Raw genomic sequence first — 19,191 nt, 5'->3', positions numbered from 1 at the left:
GATGTTTGATCTTCCATGGAGGCCATAATTCATACAGCTTCACACAGGATTTGTGATCACTTGTCTCTGCATATTAAACATTCTCCCCAATGAGTGAGTGAGTGATTCTTGAATGAATATTGGATGCATCGCTTGCAGTTATTCCAAGAAGTGTAAATACAACTCTTTCTTCAAAAAAATTTATATTTTTTATCATGCTCCTTGCAGTGAGGAAAAGCACGATAGTGGGGACACAGGGCATGGGGAGAATGGAAAAGACCACTGAACGGCCAGCATTGATACTATCTCTGTCCTTCTCCCTTCCCCATAAAAGATGCATCTTACCCTTTAAAAATGATTTGAGCACAGAGAATTTTAGGTGACTTCAAACCTAGAATCATTTGGGTTAGGAGCGGCTCCAGGGGAAGGGAGGCCTTTCGGCCCGGGCTAGGAGTGGCTCCGGGCATCGGTGGCAGGGGAAGGGGTGGGGGGGGGGGCCTTTCCAATTCAGTATACTTTTGGCACAAAGACTCTTTAATACTTTCATGTTGGTAAGGTGCTTGTGCAGGTTGCTATGAGTTGGCCAGAATGTCTTGTATTTTTCACTTTCCAGCCTCAGCCCGTAGTATGTCTCTCGTTACCCTGGCAACCCGATCTTTTTGCCGCACATCTTAGGCTCCACCCACAGAGCTTAAGGACAATTTACGCCGGGCCACATTCATAAATTAAAATGGGAAAACTTTCAACTTTTTTTTTGCCGTAGTCGGGCCCAAAGAAAACGGCCCAAATATGCCAAAAAACAGCTTTGGGGAATAAAGTGTTAAGGTCAAGATGATTTGTACGTATTGGTAAGTCAATTGCTATGCAGATGCATTCTAGCCTTTGTTAAACTGAGAATCATCTATAGATTTATGTAATGGCTAGTTACTAACAAATGAATGAATAAACTTGCATTTAAAACATTGATATCTGCTATGGATATCTATGTTGGTTCGTTTGCTGGTTGTGGAATAAGAGATACAAAATATTTAATAAAAGAGTATTTGGCTGCTTGTTCGCAGAGTATTCCAGAAATAAATCATAGCCACAGAATCACTTGCAATGGCTTCTCTTCCCGCTCCCGCACCGTACCTCTGGTGTCCCCCAAGAATCTATCCTTGGCCCTCTCCTACTTCTCATCTGTATGCTGCCCCTTGGTGTCATCATACAAAAGTTTGGTCTAAACTCGACTCTTCTAATCTCTCCTTATAGCTTATAATCTCTCCTTAATGCCAGTTATTAAATGGATCACCTTTTACTGCACTATTTCCAGTGTCATAATATTCTTCCTGTAAAATTGCAACCAAAACTGCACACAGTACTCCAAATGGGGCTGAGCCAATGTTCTGGGCTCAATATTACATCTTGTGCTTTGCATTCTATTCCATTCATTATACAATCCAAAATCCTATTTGTTTTATTTACCACTGCTTTAATTACATTATCATTTGGCAGTGCCACCTTTGCGGCTACAATATCTGTGAGTAACGAAGCAACCAACTTATGTTTGGGACAGTAACCCAGTATCTGGCTTACTCACTCCTAGCCTGGGCCGAAAGGCCTCCCTCCCACCGGAGCTGGTGCCGCTCCTAGCCCAGGCCGAAAGGGTGGACAGACCAGACTAAAAGCTCCAGATTAAAGTTAATTCAAGATTAAAGACAAAAAGGAGATTGTTACACTAATGGAGTTGTACTACAGAACCCGTAAATAAAAGAGGTTATAATTATCCTCTCTCTCCCTCTCTGCCACTGCAGTTCCGGCCATGGAACTGGATCTTCTGCGCTGATTTTGTTAACTGCCCAGAAGGTTTTCCAGAGCGGACACATACGCCATCTCAATAAAACCCCAGCCAGTTGAGTTTCGGGGATCCACGATGAGGCAGGTGGTTGTGAGCCTGGTGGATGAACTGGTAATGTGTAGTATGATTGTTAAACCTTTGCTAATAAAACTAGCTCTTAATAGCAATGTGTTGCTATGAATTCTTAACCAAAGAACCCATGAAGCAAATACATTACAGCAAGAACTACGCTCCCAATAAGGTAAAAAAAATCATAGCCTAAAAAAAACTAACCTAAGTGAATTACGCTGGCGCAGAAACTTTGGGGAAACTGGGATATTTTAATTTACTCAAAACAAAAAGGTGCACGCCAAAAAAACGTCGCAGATAATTGAGGAAAATTGCGCCCATAGTTTTAATGATGTATACTACAGGTGTACAGGACAATCGGATACTTGCAATTATACTACTATATATTTCTTCCAGAACATGCCAGGCTATGTTGAATCTCTGGGTTGAAGTGAACCTGAATTGATCTGAAGTTGGCTCACTCTCATTCAGATTCACTTTGGATGGGTGGTGCTAGTTGCAAAATTTTACATCCAGAATTTATGGAATTCTTGCTGTAATGTATTTGCTTCATGGGTTCTTTGCTTAAGAATTCATAACAACACATTGCTATTAAGAACTAGTTTTATTAGCAAAGGTTTAACAATCACACTACACATTACTAGTTTATCCACCAGGCTCACAACCACCTGCCTCAGCGTGGATCCCCTAAACTCAATTGGCTGGGGTTTTATTGAGTCTTGTGAACATCACGTAACTAGCTAAGCAAGTCCCAACTCAACAGCTCTACAACTATTTCAGCAGAACCTTAAATCAAATGCCCCCTTTTGGCAAGGGCATTAGAAACCACAAATTTCAAACTTTAACTGCAACTTAAATCAAATTAAAATTTAGTTGCCGGGGGTGATGATACACTCCAGTCCCTCTGGTGCCCACCTCTCACGGAAGGCCACGAGCGTACCGGTGGACATCGAATGCTCCATCTCCAGGGACACCCTTGTGCGAACGTAACCGCGGAAGAGAGGCAAGCAGTCGGGCTGAATGAACCTTCAATAGCTCTACAACTCTTTTTGGATCAACAGCTCTACAACTCTTTTAGAGTAAACAAAATAAACATTAGATCAAGTGCCCCCCGATCTGGGGGACACTCCAGACACTTTTAACTGCCCTCTTTTTTTATTTTCTGGGGTTTTTTTTGTGTTTTTTTTTAGTAATTTTTTTTGGGCATTAAAATGATATATTTTACAAGTGCCCCCTATAAAAGGGGAGGGGGACACTAAAACCGGCAATTAAAACAAATTAAACTTTAAAACATATAAAATCAAATTAAAATTTGGTTGCCGGGGGTAACGATGCACTCCAGTCCCTCCGGCGCCCACCTCTCGCGGAAGGCCGCGAGCGTACCAGTGGACACCGCGTGCTCCATCTCTAAGGACACCCTGGCAGAGAGGCAGGCAGTCAGGCCGAACTGTTGATTTCTGGATTCTTTTCCCTCAATCTGGTTCAGTGAAATCACTGAGTCGAATACCGATTGTGCTTTAAACAAAGCAAGCTTTTATTTAAAAAGCAAATCCCGATCGGGGACCTTATCAGACAGAAGGAATGCAACTCTGATAAATCGCACTCACTTCCTACGGACAAAGTGAGTTTACATTGTAAAGGGACGAAGGTTATACATTTTCGGTAAAAGATAACAAGATAGGGCTAGAGTGACATCCTAGTTCAGCCTATCCCTTTTGATCCCTCTTTCCCTTTGTCCACTCATAAGCCGACCTAAGTATGGTCTGATTTTAAACAAAGACCTTCTGTTAATGTTTCAGGTTAATAACATAATTTAATAAGACCTTGAGGTTTTTCTGCAAGCTGTGGGTTTTGTTTCAATATGTGTTAGTGTTGTAGCATTTTGCAGTCTCGAGTCTGAGATGTCATGGCTATTCCGCCATGAATTCTTTGTTAGCTTATACTGTCCATATATAATTCCCATGTTCTAAACTTCTCGACTTAAATGTCTGTATACATTTAATATCCATGTTCAGTATGCATTCTCATTCCCCCCTTTTATCATTCCATGATAACACTTAGGATATTTTGCTGATTAAAAGAGTTCGGTTTTCCCGTCTCTCTTTTTAGGTCACCGTCAGTGTAGCTGGCTGTCTATCACTACGGGTAAAAGTTCAAACTGGTCTCCTCGGGACCCATGTTCCACTTCGGATGCCAATGGTCTTGTTCAGCTATGGAGAAGAGGAAATCTGGAAGAGATTCAGGAATTAAAATAACCAGTAAAATAGGTTTGTTAGAGGGTAGTGAGCTTGCAGTGGTGCAGGTGAACCCAGGCACTTTTCCCCTCAACCTTGGCTGCAGTGGGGGTAGTGAGTAACACCTGAAAAGGCCCCTCCCATCGTGGCTCTAATCCCTTCCGAATCCATTTCTTAATCAGGACATACTTCTCTGGGACCACGAGGGACGATTCGGGTAAAACTGGGAGGTCGAGGTGAGCCTCTCGAACCTGATTGTGAGCTAGTCGCAGAGCCTGAGTCAGAGAAAGAACATAGGTGGTCATCAGTCGAGCTGAGGTACCATATCTAGGAACAATTTCCCTCATTAACACCTTAACAACAGTTTGAGCCTTATTGTCCAGGGTAGGGTAGGCTTCAATCCATCTGCTAAACACATCTACTATTACTAACACATATTTGTAACACTGAACTTTTTGCAACTCAATGTAGTCCAACTGAAATGTCTCAAAGGGACCTTCGGGTAGGGGCGTTTTACCCCAATCACAGGGGACTCCCTTCCCTGAATTATGTTGCTGGCAAACCAGGCAATGACTACTGATGTTCTGGGCGAGCGCCTGGAGTCTAGGGTGCCACCAAGTAGCCAAAAGTGTGTCACTCTTGGTCCTTGCTCCACAATGAGTAGCAAAATGCATACATTCAATAACCCATAGAGCCAACTCGTCAGACATGCAAGTCTGTTCTGCGGGAGTGTCCAGAGTTTAGAAACATTGTCATAAGTACATCCATAATTTTTCCACAACAGTTTTTCTTTTTCAGGAGCGTCCTCCTGTGCTTTTATAACATCTTGGATGGTTGGCATTGGTTTTTCCGAGGCTAACTTATCCTTCGCAGGATTTTTCGTCTGACTCATCATTTTGGGCACTACCATCTGTTGGTCACGAGAGGCCTGTTTAGCCTCTTTGTCAGCACAGTGGTTCCCTATATCAACCGGGGATTTTCCAGTGGTGTGGGCGGTACATTTAACAATGGCAATGTGCTTGGGGAGCATGAGGGCTTGCAACAAATCAGATACTAGTTGCGTATGGGATATCTCATTCCCCTGTGAGGTTAGGAATCCCCTATTTTTCCATAATTGTCTGAAATCATGGGCCACCCCAAAGGCATACCTAGAGTCGGTATAGATATTGACTTTGAGATCTTTGGCCAAGATACAGGCTCGGGTGAGGGCGAATAGTTCAGCTTGTTGGGCAGAATAGGCGGTTTCAAAGGCAGCAGATTCCAAGACCTGATTCTCCTGGTTTACTATGGCGTATCCTGAGATTCGTGTACCTTCTGGATTAATAGAAGAACTTCCGTTAACATACATAATACAGTCTGGATCTTCCATTGGTACATCAACTAAATCTTCCCTGACTGATGTGGCCTCTTGAATTAAAGATAAACAATCATGACTGGGCTCGTCCTCATCTTGGGGCGGCTCAGTAAGAAAACAGGCCGGATTAATTGCAGCACAGTGCCGAAAGGTCAGCTTAGGATTGTTTAGTAAGTAGATCTCATATCTGCTTTGCCTGGCCATGGTAAGGTGTTGAGTCTGCAGTTGGCCCAGGAAGGCAGCTACAGAGTGAGAGGTGTACACAACAATATCTTGCTGGAGGATGATGTTGGCAGCGGATTGAAGGCTATTGTAGATGCCGGTTAATATTTGAGCGCATACAGGGTGTCCCAAGGCAACGGGGTCTATTTTGGAAGAGTAGTAGGCAATAGGCCTATTATCCCCGTGTTTCTGAGTTAACACAGCAGTAGCACAGTCTTTCAGGATTGTACAGTACAGTTGAAAAGGCCGGTCATAGAGGGGCCAGCCCAAAGCCGGAGCTTGCAGCAGGGCTGTCTTTAGTTCCTTAAAGGCTTGGACGTCTGCGGTTTCTATTTCAAAGCTGCCTTCCTTATTTGTATACGTTGTGAGGTGCTTAGTCATCAGGGCAACATTAGAGATCCAGGATCTGCAGTAATTGATCATTCCCAACCACTGTCGCATTTGTTTAGCCATGCTAGGGACTGGAAACTGGCAAATCGGTTTGTCATCCGGGGAGGGTCCCTGCACAATCAAGCTATGTAGTCTATACGAATAATTGGGGGACGGTTAGCCAAAGGGGTTGTTCTGGGAGAAGTTAGTGTAAGATCCCCGTCCTCTCCCCCCTTGCCCCCCTCCTCTTCCTCCTCTTCCTCCTTTGTGCCGACGGGAGGGACATTCTCTACTCCAATGTCCTTCTTGCCCACAATTAAAGCATCCATCTCGTCTTTCCCAGCCCCGACCTCTTCCCATACCAGGCCGGGGACAGTAGGGCGGTCCGTAATTAGCAGGGTCCGGGCCATTTGGGTATTTAGTATAACCGTATCCCTGTTTATCCACCCAACCCTGCACGCAACACTGCGGTTCCATCTGGTATCCCCTTGGGTCGGGTTTTGGTCCTTCCACCCTAGGCGGCTCTTCCTTTCTAGTCACGTATTCAGTCTTGACCCGGGTTGGGGGCGCACCTCCCCCCTCTCCTTTCTTTTCCTGCCAATAATATTTAACCGCCCTTTCCATCTTACTGTTATCTGCCCAATTCATATTATTTGTCCGGATAGCGTGAGCAATCGAATAGGGCAGGCACTGAAGTAGGATAGCGCAGAATTGAGGAGAATCCTCTCCTGTCCTGAAGGCATTATCTCCTGATTGACTTCCGTACATTTCAATAAATCTTTCCATGAATTCATCGGCAGTTTCTTCTCGTTTGGGTTTAGTTTCTAATACTGCGGCCATACTGATGGGCTTCTGAAGGGTTGTGGTGAGAGCATTAAAGATAGCGTTTAGGCGATCCTGGACATCGTTAGGGTGAGCAACCACCAATGCATCATGAGTAGCACGTCCTAGGTGAGTTAGAAATCAGGCATGCTCAGTTGGGCTCAGGGTTTGCTTTACCAGGGCCCACATGTCCCTTGATTCTGCATTATATCCATGCATGTCAAGGTCACTCCGTGAAATCGGAGGTCAGGGTTAAGTTGGGTTTGTGGATCTCTTTCAGCTTATTTATCTTAGCTTTTTAACTCTTCAATTTGTTTTGTTTGAGTATCTATTTCTTTATTGTATCAGGCAAGTATTATTACATAAGCTAGTTCTGTTTTTATTTTTATTCTGACTATCGCACCATTCCTCTGTTAGGTGAGTCTTTTTTCTATTAAGAAATCCAAATTAATAATGTTCAGTATGAAACGGCTGTCAATGGAAAGGGTTAACTCCTTTACAGGTTTGTAAGAAGACCTGATGTCATTACGTGACTTCACGTAACCTTCTGAAAAAAAAATCTTTTCATCAGGAAAGGCAGCATTTGATTAAACTCCAATATTTTTTAACTTCTTATTCAAGTACTTGCCAAAGATATATTTTTTAATTGATTTAAAACGAGACCACACATTTTTAATCGCTATTTTTTTACTGAAATTCAATTTCGTCATCAGCCTCGGTCAATGCAAAGCCAACCATTTTAACTACGTAGTCTATCGATACCTTTCTCAGAGGTCCCAGTGGAACTCTGAGTACGTTTCTCGTGCATGCACTCTTTAAGATGTCTATGGTTTTTAATATGTCCTCCTTCTGTCAATGAAAGCCCTAATTTAATGGAGTTTTTCTGCCAACTCGACAGGAGTGATGCATTTTTTTTTTCAGACTGCAATGGAACTTTTCTCATAATTTAAAATCTCAGAACATTTTTTTTTTCTTTCAGCACCTATTTAGTATGTTACTTCTTTTTTTTGTCTTTTCCATAACTAGAGGGAAGTCTGGCACGTAGGCTGTGGACTGCTTTTCGTTATCTCAATTGTTCCAGCCTCAAGGTCGTGTTATTTAATATGATATTTTTTTTGAATCCTTTTGAATCCATCTCAGTTGTTTTGCTCTGCCTTCTCTGAATGTTTTCTTTCGACAAGTAAGTGAGCATGTCAAATCCTTTTTTAACCACCAGGACCATGTATTTTCTTTTTTTTTACTCAACAAACCTATCCTTTGTGCATTTCCTGGCTCCGTAACTTATCATCCGAATATACATAATTCAATAAGGTTCACACTCTTAAACTTCCCACATACAGGACAACACTACGAAGGGTTAAAAAAAACTTTCATTCTGTTTGAAAAAGTGGGTGGAGCTAAAACAAACCACAACTCCCCGGCTTTTTTTTTACAGTAAAAATCACACAAGCATTTCTCATTTAAAATAGATGTTCACAAGAGTCTCTCTTCTTTCCTATTAATTGTTTTGGCCAACTCTATTTTTGGATCCATGACCTTTCAGGGAATTCGTAGTTTTATCTAAATTACCCATCCTGTGTCGCCGCACGTTAGATCAGGGTCCTAATTAATCCTGATTGTCCCCACGTCGCCCCGTGGTGGTTTCAGTTATCTTACCCAGAGCCTAGGTGGATCAAGTGACGTACAAGATAGACGCCGTACCTGACGCAAGTAGAATTTAAAATCTACACGGTCCCGCGGCTTAATTTTATGTAATTCCCTAACCTCCGCATTTCCCTACGCGGTTCGCGCAATTCTCTCTCTCTCCGCGTTGCCGCGCGGTTTTACTTGGGCCTCGAACCCACACAGACACTGGGCCTCGAACCCAGACAGGCTCTGGGCCTTGAACCCAGGCAGACGTACCTATTCCAACCTATCTTTCCAAGTCGCCGCTTGGTTTGCGTCACCGCGCAATTTCCCTATCTCTATCCCTATTCTAAGTTTGAAAGGTATTCACCAGATTGTCCTGGATCTCGTTCAGACACTACCTGAGAACCAGTGAATGGCTAAACTTTCCTCAGACTTTTGAAACCGGGGGAAACTGGAGCAGTATTGAAAGTATACTTACTCCAGTGGCAACTTTCCCCTCGTCTCGTCCAAGGCTAGTCTGGCTCTTAATTCGCAAGTTTTCGGCAGTCGTCTGTTGAGATCCCACTTCTGACACCAAATGTTGATTTCTGGATTCTTTTCCCTCAATCTGGTTCAGTGAAATCACTGAGTCGAATAACGATTGTGCTTTAAACAAAGCAAGCTTTTATTTAAAAAGCAAATCCCGATCGGGGACCTTATCAGACAGAAGGAATGCAACTCTGATAGATCGCACTCACTTCCTACGGACAAAGTGAGTTTACATTGTAAAGGAACGAAGGTTATACATTTTCAGTAAAAGATAACAAGATAGGGCTAGAGTAACATCCTAGTTCAACCTATCCCTTTTGATCCCTCTTTCCCTTTGTCCACTCAAAAGCCGACCTAAGTATGGTCTGATTTTAAACAAAGACCTTCTGTTAATGTTTCAGGTTAATAACATGATTTAATAAGACCTTGAGGTTTTTCTGCAAGCTGTGGGTTTTGTTTCAATATGTGTTAGTGTTGTAGCATTTTGCAGTCTCGAGTCTGAGATGTCATGGCTATTCCGCCATGAATTCTTTGTTAGCTTATACTGTCCATATATAATTCCCATGTTCTAAACTTCTCGACTTAAATGTCTGTATACATTTAATATCCATGTTCAGTATGCATTCTCAGAATGACCCCCTCAACCGCCCGCTGCCTGGACCAGCTGATGGCACCCTTGGCCGTGCCCAGGAGCAGTCCTACGAGGAGGCCCTCAGACCTACCCGCTTCCCTCCGCACAGGGTGCCCAAAGATCAGGAGTGTGGGACTGAAGTGCAGCCAGAAATTGAGGAGCAGCCTCTTTAAATAATGAAACAGGGGCTGCAACCTCGTACGTTCGATAAAAACGTGGAACACGGACTCTTCCAGACTGCAGAAATTGCAGGCGGCCTGGGAGCCCGTGAACCGGCTTAAAAATTTATTGCACGGGACTGCTCCGTGCACCACCCTCCAGGCCAAGTCCCTGATAAATAGTGGGAGGACTCCCGCGTCAATAGCTCTACAACTCTTTTGCGGGGGGGAACAAAATAAACATTACAGCTCCACAACTCTTTTTGGGGAACAAAATAAACATTAGATCAAGTGCCCCCTGATCTGGGGGACACTCCAGACACTTAACTGCCCCTTTTTCTAATAAATGTTTTTTTTTGTGGGGGTTTTTTTGTTATTTTTTTGGGGCATTAAAAGCATATATTTTACAAGTGCCCCCTATAAAAGGGGAGGGGGACATTAAAAATCCGGCAATTAAAGCAAATTATACTTTAAAACATATAAAATCAATTTAAAATTTGGTTGCCGGGGGTAACGATGCACTCCAGTTCCTCCGGCGCCCACCTCTCACGGAAGGCCGCGAGTGTACCGGTGGACACTGCTTGCTCCATCTCTAAGGGCACCCTGGCCCGGATGTACGCACGGAAGCGAGGCAGGCAGTCGGGCTGAATGACCCCCTCGACCGCCCGCTGCCTGGACCGGCTGATGGCCCCCTTGGCCGCGCCCAGGAGTAGTCCTACGAGGAAGCCCTCGGACCTACCCGCTCCCCTCCGCACAGGGTGCCCAAAGATCAGGAGTGTGGGACTGAAGTGCAGCCAGAAATTGAGGAGCAACCCCTTTAAATAATGAAACAGGGGCTGCAACCTCGCACACTCCATAAAAACATGGAACACGGACTCTTCCAGACCGCAGAAATTGCAGGCGGCCTGGGAGTCCGTGAACCGGCTTAAAAAGTTATTGCACGGGACTGCTCCGTGCACCACCCTCCAGGCCAAGTCCCCAATAAATAGTGGGAGGACTCCCGCGTCAATAGCTCTCCAACTCTTTTAAAGTAAACAAAGCAAACATTACATGAAGTGCCCCCCCGATCTGGGGGACACTACAAACATTTCCCAAGGCCCCCCTTTTTTTTGTTTGTGTTTTTTTGTATTTTTGTAGGGTTTTTTTGTGTTTTTTTTTAGGGCACTAAAATTTAATATTTTACAAGTGCCCCCTACAAAAGTGGAGGGGGACACTAAAAACCCCGACAATTAAAACAAATTGAACTTTAAATCATAAAATCAAATTAAAATTTGGTTGCCGGGGGTGATGATGCACTCCAGTCCCTCCAGCGCCCACCTCTTGCGGAAGGCCGCGAGCGTACCGGTGGACACCGCGTGCTCCATCTCGAAGGACACCCTGGCCCGGATGTAGGCGCGGAAGAGAGGCAGGCAGTCAGGCTGAACGACCCCCTCGACCGCCGTGCCCAGGAGCAGTCCTACGAGGAGGCCCTCGGACCTACCCACTCCCCTCCGCACAGGGTGCCCAAAGATCAGGAGTGTGGGACTGAAGTGCAACCAGAAATTGAGGAGCAGTCCCTTTAAATAATGAAACAGGGGCTGCAACCTCGCACACTCAATAAAAACATGGAACACGGACTCTTCCAGACCGCAGAAATTGCAGGCGGCCTGGGAGTCCGTGAACCGGCTTAAAAATTTATTGCACGGGACTGCTCCGTGCACCACCCTCCAGGCCAAGTCCCCGATAAATAGTGGGAGGACTCCCGCGTCAATAGCTCTCCAACTCTTTTAAAGTAAACAAAGCAATCATTACATCAAATGCCCCCCCGATCTGGAGGACACTACAAACATTTCCCAAGGCCCCCTTTTTTTTTTTTTTTTTTTGTATTTTTGTAGGTTTTTTTTGTGTTTTTTTTTTAGGGCATTAAAATTATATATTTTACAAGTGCCCCCTACAAAAGTGGAGGGGGACACTAAAAACCCCGGCAATTAAAACAAATTGAACTTTAAATCATAAAATCAAATTAAAATTTGGTTGCTGGGGGTGATGATGCACTCCAGTCCCTCCGGTGCCCACCCTCGCGGAAGGCCGCGAGCGTACCGGAGGACACCGCATGCTCCATCTCCAAGGACACCCTGGCCTGGATGTACGCACGGAAGAGAGGCAGGCAGTCGGGCCGAACGACCCCCTCGACCGCCCGCTGCCTGGACTGGCTGATGGCACCCTTGGCCGTGCCCAGGAGCAGTCCTACGAGGAGGCCCTCGGACCTACCCGCTCCCCTCCGCACAGGGTGCCCAAAGATCAGGAGTGTGGGACTGAAGTGCAACCAGAATTTCAGGAGCAGCCCCTTTAAATATTGGAACAGGGGCTGCAACATTGTGCATTCAATAAAAACATGGAACACGGACTCTTCCAGACCGCAGAAATTGCAGGCGGCCTGGGAGTCCGTGAGTCGGCTTAAAAAGTTATTGCACGGGACTGCTCCGTGCACCACCCTCCAGGCCAAGTCCCCGATAAATAGTGGGAGGACTCCCGCGTCAATAGCTCTACAAACCTGTGAGCATACTCACAGGTGCATACATCACACTTGCCTTTGCAGTAAGTGAAGATAATTAGCACTACATAACTGTCGAATGAACATAAAAATATAAGAAATAGGAGCCTGCTCCGCCATTCAATAAGATCATAGTTGATCTGATCATGGGCTCAGCTCCACTTCCCTGCCTGCTCCCCATAGCTCTTTACTCCCTTATCGCTCAAAAATCTGTCTATCTCCACCTTAAATATATTCAATTACGCAGAAAAAAGCAATTGAATCCAAACAAGTCTATCATTTGGGTTAACAGTTCAACTCTCCAACATCATATCCCTCTATCCATTCCCTCTCCAGAAAGGCATACACTGGCTGTGGAAATTCCGGAGGCTATGGAGCAGGTGGGTCTAAAGCTGAGGACTATAATATGGGCATTTCAGCTGTGCTGTTGCTGATCTAGTGTCCTGGTGAACCTGGTAGACTGAAGAATGCTTTGGGCAGCACTGAGATTTGGATGAATGGATTGAAATGACCTTTGATTTGTTTCCCTCTATCTATGAGGACTTTTTCCAATACATTAATTTCATTTATTGCAGTGCATTTTATTTACAAAAAAGTTGTGCTTTCTCCCTCCACATACTCTAGTTTTTTAATTCAAATTTGGCTCTCATAAGATTGACAGCAGTCGTGTGAAACATTGGTCAAATGATGCAATTTAACAAACAACATTAGTCTCTCAAAATAATATCATGCATGAATGTTATAATGTTATAAAAGCCTGAATCATTGAGACATTATTTGTCACAATGCTACTACTATCATGAACACCTATTGTCTGTACAGAGAGCCATCTGGTGGCTGTATACAGTGAATATAAATGGTGCTTTTTCATATTTCTATCTTTCATATAATTTGTCCTTTACACCTCTCTTCATTTAGAAATTCTGAGTTACAAACTTCACACTGTTTCTCCCGTGTGTCAGTGGAGTTCTCTGATTCAAATCCTGTTTCCACTTGCAGGATCTCAGCATTGTCCACTGTTGTTAGACACCCAGAGCCAGATTAAGGGCTTGGTGGGCCAGAGGCAAACTGATCCAAATGGGCCTATAGTTATGTTTGTTCATGTTCATTACATTACGTATATGATTCTGATTCTGGGTATGAAAACATAGGCCAGTATATTCAACAATGAAAGTATATATTCCGTATCAAGTAGGTATATCATAGGCAGTCCCTCGGAATCGAGGAAGACTTACTTCCACTCCAAAAATGAGTCCTTAGTTGACTGAACAGTCCAATACGAGAACTACAGTCCCTGTCACAGGTGGGACAGACAGTCGTTGAGGCAAAGGGTGGGTGGGACAGATTTGCCGCATGCTCTTTCCACTGCCTGTGCTTGATTTCTGCATGCTCTTGGCGATGAGACTTGAGGTGCTCAGCGCCCTCCCGGATGCACCTCCTCCACTTAGGGCGGTCTTTGGCCAGGGACTCCCAGGTGTCAGTGGAGATGTTGCACTTTATCAGGGAGGCTTTGAGGGTGTCCTTGTAACGTTTCCTCTGCCCACCTTTGGCTCATTATTCTGATTCTGGTAACATTGCAATACTAGATTCTTATACATATATGCAAATTTCTCTCAATAACATGTGAAATAAAACAGGCTAGTACATATTCTGTTCTGTATGTCGGTACATTAGTGTATATAGGTACTTCTGTATATAGGTATAAACAAGTGAATCTATTTTCCTCGGTCTTGTTTTTCCTCTCTTATTGTCTATTCTATTCAGCCTATTTGGGAGACCTTATATATTTTTTCCTATATTTATTTGGTGGGCCTGAGGCTGCAGTACCATCCGCCCCACGGTTAATCTGCCCCGTGGTTAATCTGCCCCGTGGTTAATCCGCCCCGCGGTTCATCTGCCCCACGGTTAATCCGCCCCATGGTTAATCCGCCCCGCGGTTAATCCGCCCCATGGTTAATCTGCCCCACGGTTAATCTGCCCCACGGTTAATCAGCCCTGTGGTTAATCAGCCCTGCGGTTAATCAGCCCTGCGGTTAATCCACCCCACGATTAATCTGCCCCGTGGTTAATCTGCCCCACGGTTAATCCGCCCCATGGTTAATCCGCCCCTGTATGCATCACTGCAGCTCAAAGTTTGGGCTGATTTGCTTTACACAGAAAATGATGTGGACCTGAGGTGATTTGCCCAGGAACTAGAGAAGTGATATTGGATAATCCCAAGTGTTGTCCATCGAGGAGCACAGAGCATCAGACATTTTTATTCCCAGGCAATGAAACCCTGCCCAAGGGACTCAGATAGTTAGTATAATAGTGTGCTTAGGATGCACTGATCTCTTTCAGATGCAATCGGCTGGATTTTCCTGTGATGTCTGCCTCTGTTTTCGCCCCGGAGGGGCGGCAGTGGTGGCGGTGAGCTCTTCTGTGTGGGCGATCAGCTTCCAGTGTCCCTAGGGGGTTTTCGGGGCACAGAGCATTAATGCCCCTGGTTGCAACACCGGCTCGCTTTTGAACTCCCGCCCGACCCATATGCCCCGCAGCGTGCCCTGCTGGGACCGTCTGAAAAACCGGGCGGTCCAACCTATACTGCCCGCAGTGAAGTATGTAATGTCTATCTCAGGTAAGTGTGTTTGTTTTTTATTTTTTTTTTGCGATTTATGCGGTAGTGTGGTCTATGGATTGGAAATATTTTTGGTGTTTTTTTCTCAAGTTTGATTTTCTCCCCAGGCCTCCCTTAGAGTGCTCCTGGGCTGGCTCTTTAGCTCAGGATTTTCCCATGCTCAGCCGGCCTAGCGCCCTAAGAAAGGTGTGTAATGCCTCCCTTAGCGCTCCGCCCCACACTTAGCGCCCAGCTGCCCAATTTTGATGACTGAGGCACAAACTGTTCCTGGGCGCAAATTTTATCGCCCCAAAATCAGCAAAGCTGAAAATCTAGCCCAATGTCCCTTTATTATAATGTTGATCTCACGGGATATTTTTGGGGCCGAGGAGGATCATGACTGCTCCTGCCCACAGGCACTGTAGAAATTGCATACATGTACGCTTTGTATGAAGAGCTTACTTCCTTCAGCCAACTGAGCAGTTGAGAGAGACTCTCCGTCGACAGCTTTAGTTTGGCAGCGAGCTTGGCTTCAGAGTGAAGTTGATGTCTAACACGCAGGTGTTTCTCCGCTGAAATGAGAATGCCCACTGCTGTCAGTATCCCATAATCTGCTGTCGCAGCTAGTCTGAGACCTCATACCTGTACTTAGCAGGCTGGCCAGCAGTTGTCAGTGGTATCCGAAAGGCTGTCCCCAAGCTCTCAACTTGATATGACAGCAAGTCCACAACTCACACCTGTACATTTCAACCTGCTCCAGAGTGCTCACCTATATCGCTAAGCCTGCACCAGGATTTTAGCGAGGAGTTAACAGCTTTCACTCATCTATATCGGACAGTCAACCTGATCTTAGAATTATATTGCACTTTTCTTGCTGCGACTAGGCAGAGATTTTTGTGAAGTGAACATGAAAAGTACAGTACAAAATTGCGAGGATATATTGATTGCAAGTAGTTGTATGGCATTGTACTGTTTTGTATTAGGCTGCCTGCTCCCAGTGAACATTTGCTATTTTTAGCTGGCTTCTGTAGCGTCAGCCTATTTTGGGTCTTTTTCAAGTTGGCAGGCTGCCGCAAGGATCAGTGCTGGGGCCTCAGCTATTTACAATCTATACTAATGACCTACATGAAGGGGCCGAGTGTAATGTATCCAAGTTTGCTGACGATACAAAGCTAGGTGGGACAGTAAGCTGTGAGAGAACACAAAGCGTCTGCAAAGGGAATATAGATAGACTAAGTGAGTGGGCAGTAAGGTGACAGATGGAGTATAATGTGGGCAAATATGAGATTATTCACTTTGGTAGGATGAATAGAAAAATAGTATTTTTTAAATGGTGAGAAACTTTTAAATGTTGGTGTTTGGAGAGATTTGGGTGTCCTTGTGCATGATACACAGAAAGTTAGCATGCAGGTATACCAAGCAATAAGGAAGACAAATGGCATGTTGTCCTTTATTGCAAGGGGGATGGAGTACAAGAGTAAGGAAGTCTTGCTACAATTGTACAGGGCCTTGGTGAGACCATACCTGGATGTCTGTGCACAGTTTTGGTCTCCTTACCTAAGGAAGGATATATTTGCCTTAGAGGCGGCGCAACGAAGGTTCACCAGATTGATTCCTGGGATGAGAGGGCTGTCTTATGATGAGAGGTTGTGTAGAATGGGCCTATACTCTTTGAGCTTTAGAAGAATGAAAGGTGATCTTATTGAAACACAAGATTCTGAAAGGGATTGACAGGGTAGATGCTGAGAGGTTGTTTCCCCTGGCTGGAGTGTCTAGAACTAAGGGGCACAGTCTCAGAATAAGAGGTCGGTCATTTAAGACTGAGATGAGGAGGATCTTCTTCACTCAGAGGGTTGTAAATCTTTGGAATTCTCTACCCCAGAGGGCTGTGGATACTGAGTCTTTGAATATATTCAAGGCTGAGATAGATAGATTTTTGGAGTCTAGGAGAATCAAGGGATATGGAGATTGGGCGGAAAAGTGGAGTTGAGGTCAAAGATCAGCTGTGATCTTATTGAATTGTGGAGCAGGCTCGAGGGACTGTATGGCCGATTCCTAATCCTTAAAAATATTTTTTTTTCCTACCATCAGCTCTTCACAATGAAAAAAAAAATTCACCACAGTGCAAGAAGCAGTGAGTGGCACGCTATGCATGTGTTTGAGCTTGTTAGCTCTCTGATGCTCATATTTTTGAAGGGCTGTGAAGTTGCCTACTTGTCTCAGTCTTGGTCTAATAGCTTTCATAATCCATATATATGTCAGAATTTGACTGTTGGCTCAGCAGCAGAGGAGCATAGATGTGATCGAATGTGTGTCCCACATATGAGTGAATGAATGGCAATGGTAGCATGGTGGTTATGTGACTGGACTAGTAATCCTGAGGCTTGGACTAATGATCTGGAGAGAAGGGTACAAATCCCACCACGGCAGCTGGGGGAATTAAGTTCAATTCATTAAATAAAATTTGCAATTGAAAAACAAAGCTAGTATCAGTAATGGTGACCACGTGAAACTACTGGATTGTCATAAAAACCCATCTGGTTCACTAATGTCCTGTAGGGAAGGAAATCTGCTGTCTGTCCTATATGTGACTCCAGACCCACAGCAATGTGGTTGACACTTAACTACCCTCTGAAATGGTGGCTCACCTCCATCTTCTCGAGGGCAATTCTTGATGAGCAATAAATGCCGGCCTTGCCGGCGATGAACGAATAAATGTGTGCGTATATTTATCATATAATCATAGAATGTTACAGCACAGAAAGAGGCCATACAGCCCAACATGCCTTTGCTGGCTCTTTGACAGAGCTATCCAATTAGCCCCACTCCTTTGCTCATTCCTCATAGCTCTGCAAACCTTTCCTTTACAACTAAATATCCAATTCCCTTTTGAAAGTTACTATTGAATCTGCTTCCACCACCCTTTCAGACAATGATTTCCAGCTCATAACAACTCGCTGTGTAACCAAAAAATTCTCCTCATCTTCCCTCTGTTATTTTTACCAATTATCTTAAATCTATGACCTTTGGTTACCAGCTGTCCTGCCAGTGGAAACAGTTTATCCTTATTTACTCTATCAAAACCCTTCATAAATTTGAATACCTCTATTAAATCTCTCTTTAATCTTCTGTGCTCCAAGGAGAACAATCCCAGCTTCTCTCATCTCTCATCTCTCCACATAACTGAAGTCCTTCATCCCTGGAACCATTCCAGTAAATCTCCCCTGCACCCTCTCCAAGGCCTTGACACCCTTCCTAAAGTGTGGTGCTGAGAATTTGACACAATACTCTGGCCGAGGCCTAACCAATGAATTATAAAGGTTTAGTAAAACCTATTTGTTTTTTGTACTCTATGCCTCAATTTATAAAGCCCAGGAACTCGTATGCTTTTTAACAGCCTTCATCATCATCATCATAGGCAGTCCCCCGGAATCGAGGAAGACTTGCTTCCACTCTAAAAATGAGTCCTTCGGTGGCTGAACAGTCCAATATGAGAACTACAGACCCTGTCACAGGTGGGACAGGTAGTCGTTGAGGGAAAGGGAGGGTGGAACTGGTTTGCTGCATGCTTCTTCCGCTGCCTGTGCTTGATTTCTGCATGCTCTCGGCGATGGGACTTGAGGAGCTCAGCGCCCTCCCGGATGCACTTCCTCCACTTAGGGCGGTCTTTGGCCAGGGACTCACAGGTGTCAGTGGGGATGTTGCACTTTTTCAGGGAGGCTTTGAGGGTGTCCTTGAAACGTTTCCGCTGCCCACCTTTGGCTCGTTTGCCGTGAAGGAGTTCCGAGTAGAGTGCTTGCTTTGGGAGTCACGTGTCTGGCATGCGAACAGTGTGGCCTGCCCATCGGAGCTGATCGAGTGTGGTCAGTGCTTCAATGCTGGGGATGTTGGCCTGGTCGAGGACGATGATGTTGGTGCGTCTGTCCTCCCAGTATAGTGGTGTTACTCACTCCCGTAAGTGGTTTGAGCCTTTTGCACTCGGGAGTCTGCTTGTCCTGTCCAATATCTCATTATAATATAGTGTAACCCAGGAGTGTAACAACAGGTCCCTTTATGATCTGAGCTGGATGTTGTGACTTTCACATGAGAAATTCTCCAATCTTTCTCAAGGTGGACTGAAACACTTAAAGAGGTGAGGTCAGATGCAAGTTGTTAAGCTGTTTTATATTAAAGACAGCAAGTGAATCCAGAGAATGACAGATGTAATCAAATTTCAGTAACTACAGAACC

This window comes from Pristiophorus japonicus, chromosome 21 (assembly GCF_044704955.1).
Source record: "Pristiophorus japonicus isolate sPriJap1 chromosome 21, sPriJap1.hap1, whole genome shotgun sequence".
In the NCBI taxonomy this organism is placed as follows: domain Eukaryota; kingdom Metazoa; phylum Chordata; class Chondrichthyes; family Pristiophoridae; genus Pristiophorus; species Pristiophorus japonicus.
Note: the sequence above shows the minus strand (reverse complement) of the source record.